Raw genomic sequence first — 8,737 nt, 5'->3', positions numbered from 1 at the left:
GGAGAGGGAGGAGGAGAAAAGTGGGGAGAGGGGTGGGAAGAGGGGGAGGGAAATGAGAGGCTGGGAGGAGGCGGAAATTTTTTAAATTTTTTTCTTTTCAATAAAAAAAATAAAAAATGAATAAAATTAATGTTTTCTAAAGTAAAAAAAAAGAACTTAGACTTTTCTAAACAGTGAGATGTGTCTGCTGCTGGCAGCACCAATTACTTCAAGAGGTTGATGGGCATTGAAGAAACTCATTATAGAATTTGCCTTCAATGTGACAAAGCTAGCCATTTGGGCAAGAAACTGCTCTTGCCTAGACTGCTTGATGTTATGCTATATAAACTGGACATGCAGGAACCACAGAAAAATGACTGGTGAACTTGCCTAAAGAAGGTGAGACAGTCCTTTAGGGTTCCTGCTTCATGAAAGAGTCTGCCAGACATTCTGCAGGACACAGAAGAAAGCAACTGATGAACTTTCCCATTACAAGACAGAATATATCTTTAATTTTTCTGCTTCATGGAAAAGTCTGCCAGGTATTAAGGGCCTTTAGGCTGAATACAGATGCCCCAACATTATAGAAGAACTTTGGGTGACTGTCCAGGCAGCCAGCTGTCTCTGTCAATTCTAGAGTTTTTGAAGTTGCTTATAATGCACTTCCTGTTAACTTAGGTTACATTATATCCTTCTGGGGTCTTTGAAGAGTTGAAGACATATAGTTTTACTTAGTTTAGTTATGATAAAGAATAAATTAGATATAAAACTTTAGACTCACAAAGATAGGATAGATGGCAGAGTATTTTACTTAAGTTGACAAATGTAAATGGACTAAATATTGTAACTATAATTCCTGCTTGGTAACTGTTTTGTTATATGTAATTATACTATGTTAAAGTTAAAATCTTCCTTTTTAATTAGACAGAAAAAGGGGAGATGATGTGGGATGTCCTTCTGTATATATGTTGTTTTATTGGGTAATGAATAAAGCTGCTTTGGCCTATGGCAGAGCAGAATATAACCAGTCTGGAAGAGAAATATAGAGAGTGTAGGAGGAGTCGAGGAGATGCCATGTAGCTACCAAAGGAAAAGGACTCTAGCCAGAACCTTAGGTAAGCCACAGACTCGTGGCAATACACAGATTAATAGAAATGGTTTAGTTTAAGATGTAAGAGTTAGTTGGTAAGAAGCCTGAACCATTGGCGAAACAATGTTGCAACTAATATAGTTTCTGTGTCATTATTTGGTTCTGAGCAGCAGGAAATTAACAATCAGTCTGTTTACAGCTCTGTATCCTAGGCTGGACTCAAACTTAACTTTGTAGCATTGCATGGACTAGAATTCATAGCAATCCTCCTGGCCTTCCAAATTCTGAGATTATGAGCACAAACCACCACATTTGGCCAGAAGCTACTCTTCTTAGAGAGCTAGAGACTTCTTTGTCTAGGGATAGTTCACTGGAAGTGTGCTTCTATAATATGTACACAGACCCGGAGTCTAGCCCCAAGGCAGAGAAAGGGAGACCCATTTGTCATACCTACTTGTCTGATCTGCCTAGCTACTATGTTCTGATTGGTTGCTGCTATCAGACTCTAAACCAGTGGTTCTCAACCTTCCTAAGGCTGTGACTCTTTGATACATTTCTTCATGTTGTGGTGACCCACAACCATAAAATTATTTTCATTGCTACTTCATAACTATAATTTTACTACTCTTGTGAATCATAATATGAATCTCTGATATTTCTGGTGGTCTTAAACAACCCCTGTGAAAGAGTCATTTGACCTCCAAAGAGGTTGTAACCAACAGTGGACTAGCAAGGAGGGAGCTAAACACATTAGAGGTCATATACATTATACATTATATATGGCAACTGTGAGAAGACATTAAAAGAAGCTTAATGAGAAGAATGTGGGCTTTGGAGTCACATGAATTGAAATGTCAGGGCTGGAAAGATGGCTCAGTGGGTAAAACTCCTCCAGAACCCACAATGAGAACCCAGGCAGACTGACTCTCACAAGTTGCCCTCTGACTTCCACACACAATGTAGGGCATGTACACATGGACATCAAACAAACTCACAATAATCTAAAGGACTGGTGAGATGTCTCAGTGGGTAAGGATGCTTATTCCCAAGCCTAAAGACCAGAGTTTAATCCCTGTAACCTACATGGTGGAAGGAGAGAGCTGACTCTTGTTATTTTCCTGTGACCAACACACTTACAGTGTGGCATGCAGAAGGCAGGCAAGCTGCAGAGTCTGGAATTGCTTGTGTTTTGACAGAAATCCAGAAACTGAATCCACCTTCCTCTCTTCTTGACCAAGCAGCAGCGATGGTGACAGCAAACAGGACACCTCTCCATCCCTGCTCGTCCTTCAGAGAGGATGCACAGTGAAGTCACCCACAAAGAGCACAGCTTCCCCAGCCCTGCATTAGCTCCGCCCAGCAGAGGTTCCTGTTTCTGCATTCCCAAAGGCGTCTGGTCTCACCTTTGCCTGAGATTACACTACAGAGGAACTTAAAGGCTCAGGTTCCACTGCAAAGAAGGGAGCATTTCTGTGTAAAGGGCCAGGCATTGGTCAATATGGAACACTGCGAGGTAATTGTTATACAGGTCGGGGTTAAAATCCATGGAACCAAAGGCTTATTGCTCGTGCTGGGGGACAAGAGGACACCGCAATCACGTTTCTCCTGGACCCTTTCTCCTCCTTAGGTTTATGGGTTCTAGAAGGGCAGAAGCGGATGGCCCTTTGCCCCTTCAGTATCACTAAGCACTTCTCATATCACAGTCCAGAGAAAAGCAATTTGTACTCCAAGATAATAATGGCACTATCAATCTACTGGTAGTATGTTTCAAATGATAAAAACTTATCATGTCTCATAAAGCTATACCTTGCCATGGGTGGTTCTGGGGGTTTTCTGTAGCTGAGTTTGCTGTTGTGAGGACGCACAATCTTCAGGACCACGATGGCCATGGGTGTCACTGTCACCCCGCTTCAAAAGCAGTTCTGCACACTTGGAAACATTCAGTTTTGTTTTGGTTTTCCATCAAATGCTTTTGTTTTTTTAGGTAAGTCTTCTCAAACTCCCATGGCAGGTAAACTGTCCTTTCTGGAGTGCTCTGTCCCTGAGTCACTTAAACAAAGGGTCATGGCTGAAGAGGTGGCTCAGTGGGTGATGTGTTTTCTGGGCAAGCCTGGCTACCTGACTTCAATCCCTGGAACCCATGTAAAAGTGGATGGAAAGAACTAACTCTTAAAGTTCACACACACACACACACACACACACACACACAATTTTAAAATAAAACAAGACTAAAAGGCCCACTGGTCCTTTGGACTCAAAAGACAGCATGCTCCTCCCAGAAGTTGCATTTTCTGTAAGTGATAAGGGACAGGACTGAAAACTGAAGCCCTCGCTTACCCTTGGTGTTAGAGGCTGTAATCTAAGCTCCAACTCAACTGTCACAGTGTTCTCTCAGCTCTACTGGACAAACCTGACACTGGTGTCAGTGTCCCTTCCCAGGGCTTTCTTTGTTGGGTTTAGGTACACTAATTCACATGCATTGTGCTAAAAAGAGGAAAAACTGTAAATGAAGATTGACCCCAGAGACATAAAAAATGCTGGAAATTCTCAGCTCAAACAGCAAACAATAATAAAGAGGGCAGCTGCCTTGTTTTTCTGGAGCTCCATCTGGCTGCATTAGCTGCTTGACTGTATAAATGTGGTCTTAGCTCTGCTCGGGTTGAGGATTGCCGGCCTTACCCCCAGCAGTGCCCACTGGGCACAGCACATGTTTGGTCTGTGTCTGTTAAGTGACTGAACTGTGTGAACTTGGAAACTTTTTGGTCCACAGGTGAGGGCTGTAATTGTATCTATTATAAAGGGGCACCCATTTATAGCTCTTTCAAGTGTAAATGTTACTCTATTGTGTTAGCTGTTATTATTTTGTATAAAAGTACAGCTTTTTGTATAAAAGTATCATTTTGTATAAAAGTACAGGAGAGATCACTCAGCACTTAAAAGTGTTTGCTGCTCTCCCAGAGGACCAGAGTTCATTTCCCAGCATCTATGAAGAATGGTTCACAACTGCCTATCACTCCCGTTCAGGGGGATTCAGTGCCCTCTCCTGACCTCCGAGAGTACCTACACACACACACACACACACACACACACACACACACACACTACAGGTACATGCTAAGTAAATAAATGTTAAAAATAGATTCTAGTAACTTTGACTAATAGACTTTTTCAAGAATTTTACAATTAGCTGAGGTTTTTTTTTTTTCATTCCATTTGAAAAGAAGAACCTTGTTCATTCAGGTGCCCACTGACAATAGTCGCTGAGCCCAGTCTACCCTGGAATAAACTGAATGTGAAATTTCCCACTGCGCGGTAAGTGCTTCTGCTGTCAGAGTAGTGTGTGTGGGAGGGTGAGCTAGCCAGCTCTCTAGAAGGAGCAGTGGAACAGACCTAAAGCCAACGCACTCACTTCCTTCATAGCGTGGCCAGAAACCCCAGAGGGTAGTCTCAGTAGAACAGTGGCATTAAGCTGGGGAATGGTGGCGCATTCCAGGCAGACCTCTGTGAGATTGAGGCCAACCTGGTCTACAGCGCTAGTTCCAGGACAGCCAAGACTACCCAGAGAAGCTTCGTCTCGAAAGACCAAAATAAATAAATAGACTAGTCTCCGTTCAACATCTCGACAGAGGTACACAGAGGATGGGAGCCTAGAAAGGGGAAGCGGGAACAATTGTAAAGGGCAGAGATGCTGTGAGAGGTACAGACTAGCCAGTCCTCAATTCTCGAGCATGCACCTCTCCTTCCAAGGCAGCCCAAGTAGGAACCATGACGCAGCCCTACTCACTTAGCAGAAGATTGGGATCAAACCCTTTAGTAGTTAGTACTTCTGTCGCCGCACCAAACACACATGAGAGATTGCTTAACACGTAAGGAGTTGATTAGGGCTCACAGTTGCAGAGGTTTCACTTGGCGCTCAACTCTCTCTGTGTTTGGGTCTATGGTAAGAAGGATCACCTTGGAGAAAGGCCTGGTGAGGCAGAGGCACAAGAGATAAACCCAGGAACAGACAGGTACAAGAGACATCCTTCAGAGATTCACCTCCACTGCCCCACTTAACAAGTAGACCACACCTCCTAACATTCCCATTGTGTCTCAAATCCTAACACCACAATCGTACTCCAAGGATAAGCGTGGAAGTTCCCAAGTCTGCAGTACCCAGCACACGGAAAGATCTCAGAACAACTGCCTAAAATACACAACACGAACTAGAAAAAAAGCTTTAGTTTTACACACTTTCTGAGTTCATCCTCTCACGCATGGATGATATCGATCATTACAGATCAAACACCTGTCTAGAATCTGGAACAATACTTTTTTGATTGAAACTTAATGTTTATATAGTATATTCCAGTCATGGCTTCTCCCTCATGTCCTCCGAGATCCTCCCTACCCCCATCCAATTGTATACCTTCTTTCTCACTCTCCCTCTCTTTTGAAAAGCAAGCAAAAAAGAATAAAACAAAACAGAAAAAGTACAAGAAATACATTATATGCATACACACAACCCTTAAAAACACAAAATCTGAAAACCATAATATATGAGCATAATAACCAGTAAAGTAAAAAAAATCCTAAAACCTTAGGAGACAAAAAGAGAATCTCTAAAAATATCACTGAATTAATTTTGTGTTGGCCATCTATTGCCAGACAAGGGATGGTTGGTATACCAAGTGAGACTCCACTGGGAAAAGTAGTTTTTCCTTTACAAGTGGTTGACACTTGGAGTTAGCCTCTGAGTTAGGGGTGGGGGCATGCGTTCACTTCTCTTAGTTGGACCCCAATTGTCTTGACCTGTGCAGTCCCTGTGCATGCTCCCATGTTGAGTTCATATGTGCATCAATCTGATTGTATGTAGAAGGTATGGTTTCCTTGGTATCTTCCATCCCACACTGTATTAGTAAGAATTCTCTAGAGACTCAGAACTTACAGAATGAATCTCTTGCTCAGTTTCTCTCTCTCTCTCTCTCTCTCTCTCTCTCTCTCTCTCTCTCTCTCTCTCTCTCTGTGTGTGTGTGTGTGTGTATGTGTGTGTGTGTGTCTGTTGTCTGTCTGTCTCTCTCTGTCTCTCAATTTTTGTCTGTATCTGTGTGTGCGTGTGTGTGTGTGCATGTGTATTGGAGTGACTTACAGGCTGCAGTCCAGCAGTGTCTAGCTGTGAATGGAAAGCCCGGGGATGTAGCAGTTGTTCAGTCCCATGAGGCTGAGTGTCTCAGCTGGTCTTCTGTATATGCTGGAGTCCAGAAGAAGTGGGCTCCAATGCCAGTGAGGAATGGATGTGCTGACAATTTGAGGGCAAGCAGGTGAGGAGCGAACACAATCCCTTCCTTCTTCCATTGTCCTTATACAGGCTTCCAGCAGAAGGTGTGGCCCAGACTAAGAGTGTCTTCCCACCTCAAAATCTATATTAAAGGTGTGTATCCCTCTGTGTCAAGATCCAGATAAAAGCCTGGGTCTTCCTGCCTCAAGATCTAGCTCAAATGACAATTGACCAAAATGTATTTAGGAAAAGGGTTACAAAGCCTCTTCCTAACCAAGTGTGACTTTATACACTTAATATCCTTTGATAGCATTTAGCTCCAGTGTCTGCACCTCGAGCTCTTAAGTCTAGGCTTTTCACAAAGGCGATGGAAATTATGCAATTTAATAAGGTATTTACATATATTCCTGCCTCTAGATACTGTTAATTTCCTGAGGAACAAGAAATAAATGCATTTTGGCAAAACCTCTGTGAATAATAGCATGATGTAGATTCCCTAGCCCTCCAATACAGCAGTCAATGAAGCTGTTTCTGTTTAAATTATAAGTGGATTTGCCATTATACAAGTCATGGTAAATAAATAAATAAAAATTTTTTGAAAATTAAAACATTATTGAAACATAAGTATGAATTGAGGACAATGTTAAATACATCCTCCCATTGATATAAAACCCCCAGATTGTCTTGTGAGACAGATGAATATATCATATCTTGAGAGCTAAACTCATACTGAAAGTAGCTTGTTGTATTACAGGCCACACCATTGCAGAAACTTCCATTGGCAGGGCTGCACTAAGGATGAACTCCGTTAGGACAGGGGCTCTGTGTGCATCAGAGTAGCCCTGCCCCAGATGCACATCAGCAGAAAATGCAAAATTAGCGGTGCTTAGGAGAAGGGCACAGCTCCAAGGCAGGGCACTTGTCTGGTATGCGTGAGGCCCTGGGCTTAATCTCCAGTACTGGAAAAAATAGCAAGTTGGTGCTCTACAAACATGAAGGAAATGACCAAGAGTCAGTGACACCTAAACACCTGGTTTACAGCTGGAGCTGTTTATACAGGGCATCTTGTACACGGTGTGTGCTGTGTGCGTGTGCCTATGGAGAAAGGGAGCAAATGCGTTCAGAGACTCCCCAAAGGTGGGGTCTGTGAGCCGGCAACTCCGTCATCTGGAGGTCTGTGGTAGCCCGACACTACAGCCACTCTTGTTTCGTTTGTGGAATCCATTGTGGATTTTGAAGTGTATACCGCATTCTTATCACATGGTTATCTCCCTGGGTTCCACCTTCTGCCCTCCGAAAGCAGAGGCTATTGGTAGACCCCTGTTTAACAAGCCTCACAGAAATCACGAAGGCCTAAGAGCTTCAGAAATGCAGTAAAGTGAGACAAGGGTCATTTGTAAAACCTGCTTAAGGAAAAAAACGGAACATAAATAAGTAGCAATCAGTCTGTGTATCCACCAGGTCAGTGCAAGGTTGTTAAGTCCCTAAGATGAACTCATAGCGGCATGAGGGTGTGGACGGTGGCGTTCCACTAGAGTGGTAACTGGTGTTGCAGATACCTTCATGTTGGCTTAGCTTAACAGCCCCACAACCAAATGTCTCTCTGTAGTCAGCTCGTTAGCAGTCAAAAAATTCAAAGAAAACACAGTAGTCTACTTAATCCAGGTCCTCGGTGTACTTCCCATCTTTTGTGGCCTTTTATTTTACCTTTACTGTCTCTTTAAAGACTTTGTTTTATTTTTAAAAATTATTTTTCATAACTCTCTATACTCTTTCCCTTTCTCCCAAGCCATGTATATTTTTTGGCACACTGTGACCCGTTTAGAACCTGTATTTATTAATCTGTAATATTTTTTGATCACTGTTTTAAACTGTCCAGTGGGCGTGGCTAGGACCAGAGTGCCTACTTTGGCTGTTGGTTCTGCCATGCTTTACTTTTCAATACGATGGAGGTAGCAACGGGTTTCACTATTACCCCACCCCTGCTCCCCTCCTATACCCCTCCCCCATCAGGTAGCATGCAGCTGGCCCACAAGCCCACAAACTTTTTTGTTTTGTCTGTATGAGTAAGATTAGCCATTCTGTACCGAGACCTGTGTGAGACTGTGGAAACCCACCATGCCGCTTAGCTCATGGTGGCTGGTAGCCAGCTCCATCTTATAGGCAGGTGTTGGGAGATACGCCTCTGCACTGCTGCTGTTGGCAGGAAATCATGAAACTAGGAGGCCCAGCGCAGCTCTATTTTTGTGCATTTATAGCTTTTTTTTTTTTAATTTTTTGAGACAGAGTTTCTCCGTAGCTTTTTTGGTTCCTGTCCTGGAACTAGCTCTTGTAGACCAGGCTGGCCTCGAACTCACAGAGATCCGCCTGCCTCTGCCTCCCGAGTGCTGGGATTAAAGGCGTGCGCCACC

At 43.2% G+C, this 8,737-nt stretch overlaps 1 long non-coding RNA gene across 2 annotated transcripts in view; it reads left to right on the top strand.

The window, feature by feature from the left end:
- Positions 1-3,810, top strand: part of LOC126499108 (uncharacterized) — a 17,453-nt gene extending 13,643 nt beyond the window's left edge. For both annotated transcript variants that reach the window (XR_007590987.1, XR_007590986.1), the window contains exon 3: positions 2,266-3,810. This is a non-coding gene — a long non-coding RNA (uncharacterized lncRNA). The remainder of the gene's footprint in view (positions 1-2,265) is intronic.
- Positions 3,811-8,737: the final 4,927 nt, after the last annotated feature.

The sequence above is a fragment of the Alexandromys fortis genome, unplaced genomic scaffold (genome assembly GCF_014885135.2).
Source record: "Alexandromys fortis isolate MF-2015 unplaced genomic scaffold, M_Fortis_MF-2015_v1.1 scaffold_14, whole genome shotgun sequence".
Lineage (NCBI taxonomy): Eukaryota > Metazoa > Chordata > Mammalia > Rodentia > Cricetidae > Alexandromys > Alexandromys fortis.
Note: the sequence above shows the minus strand (reverse complement) of the source record. Positions and strands in the feature narration are given on the sequence as shown.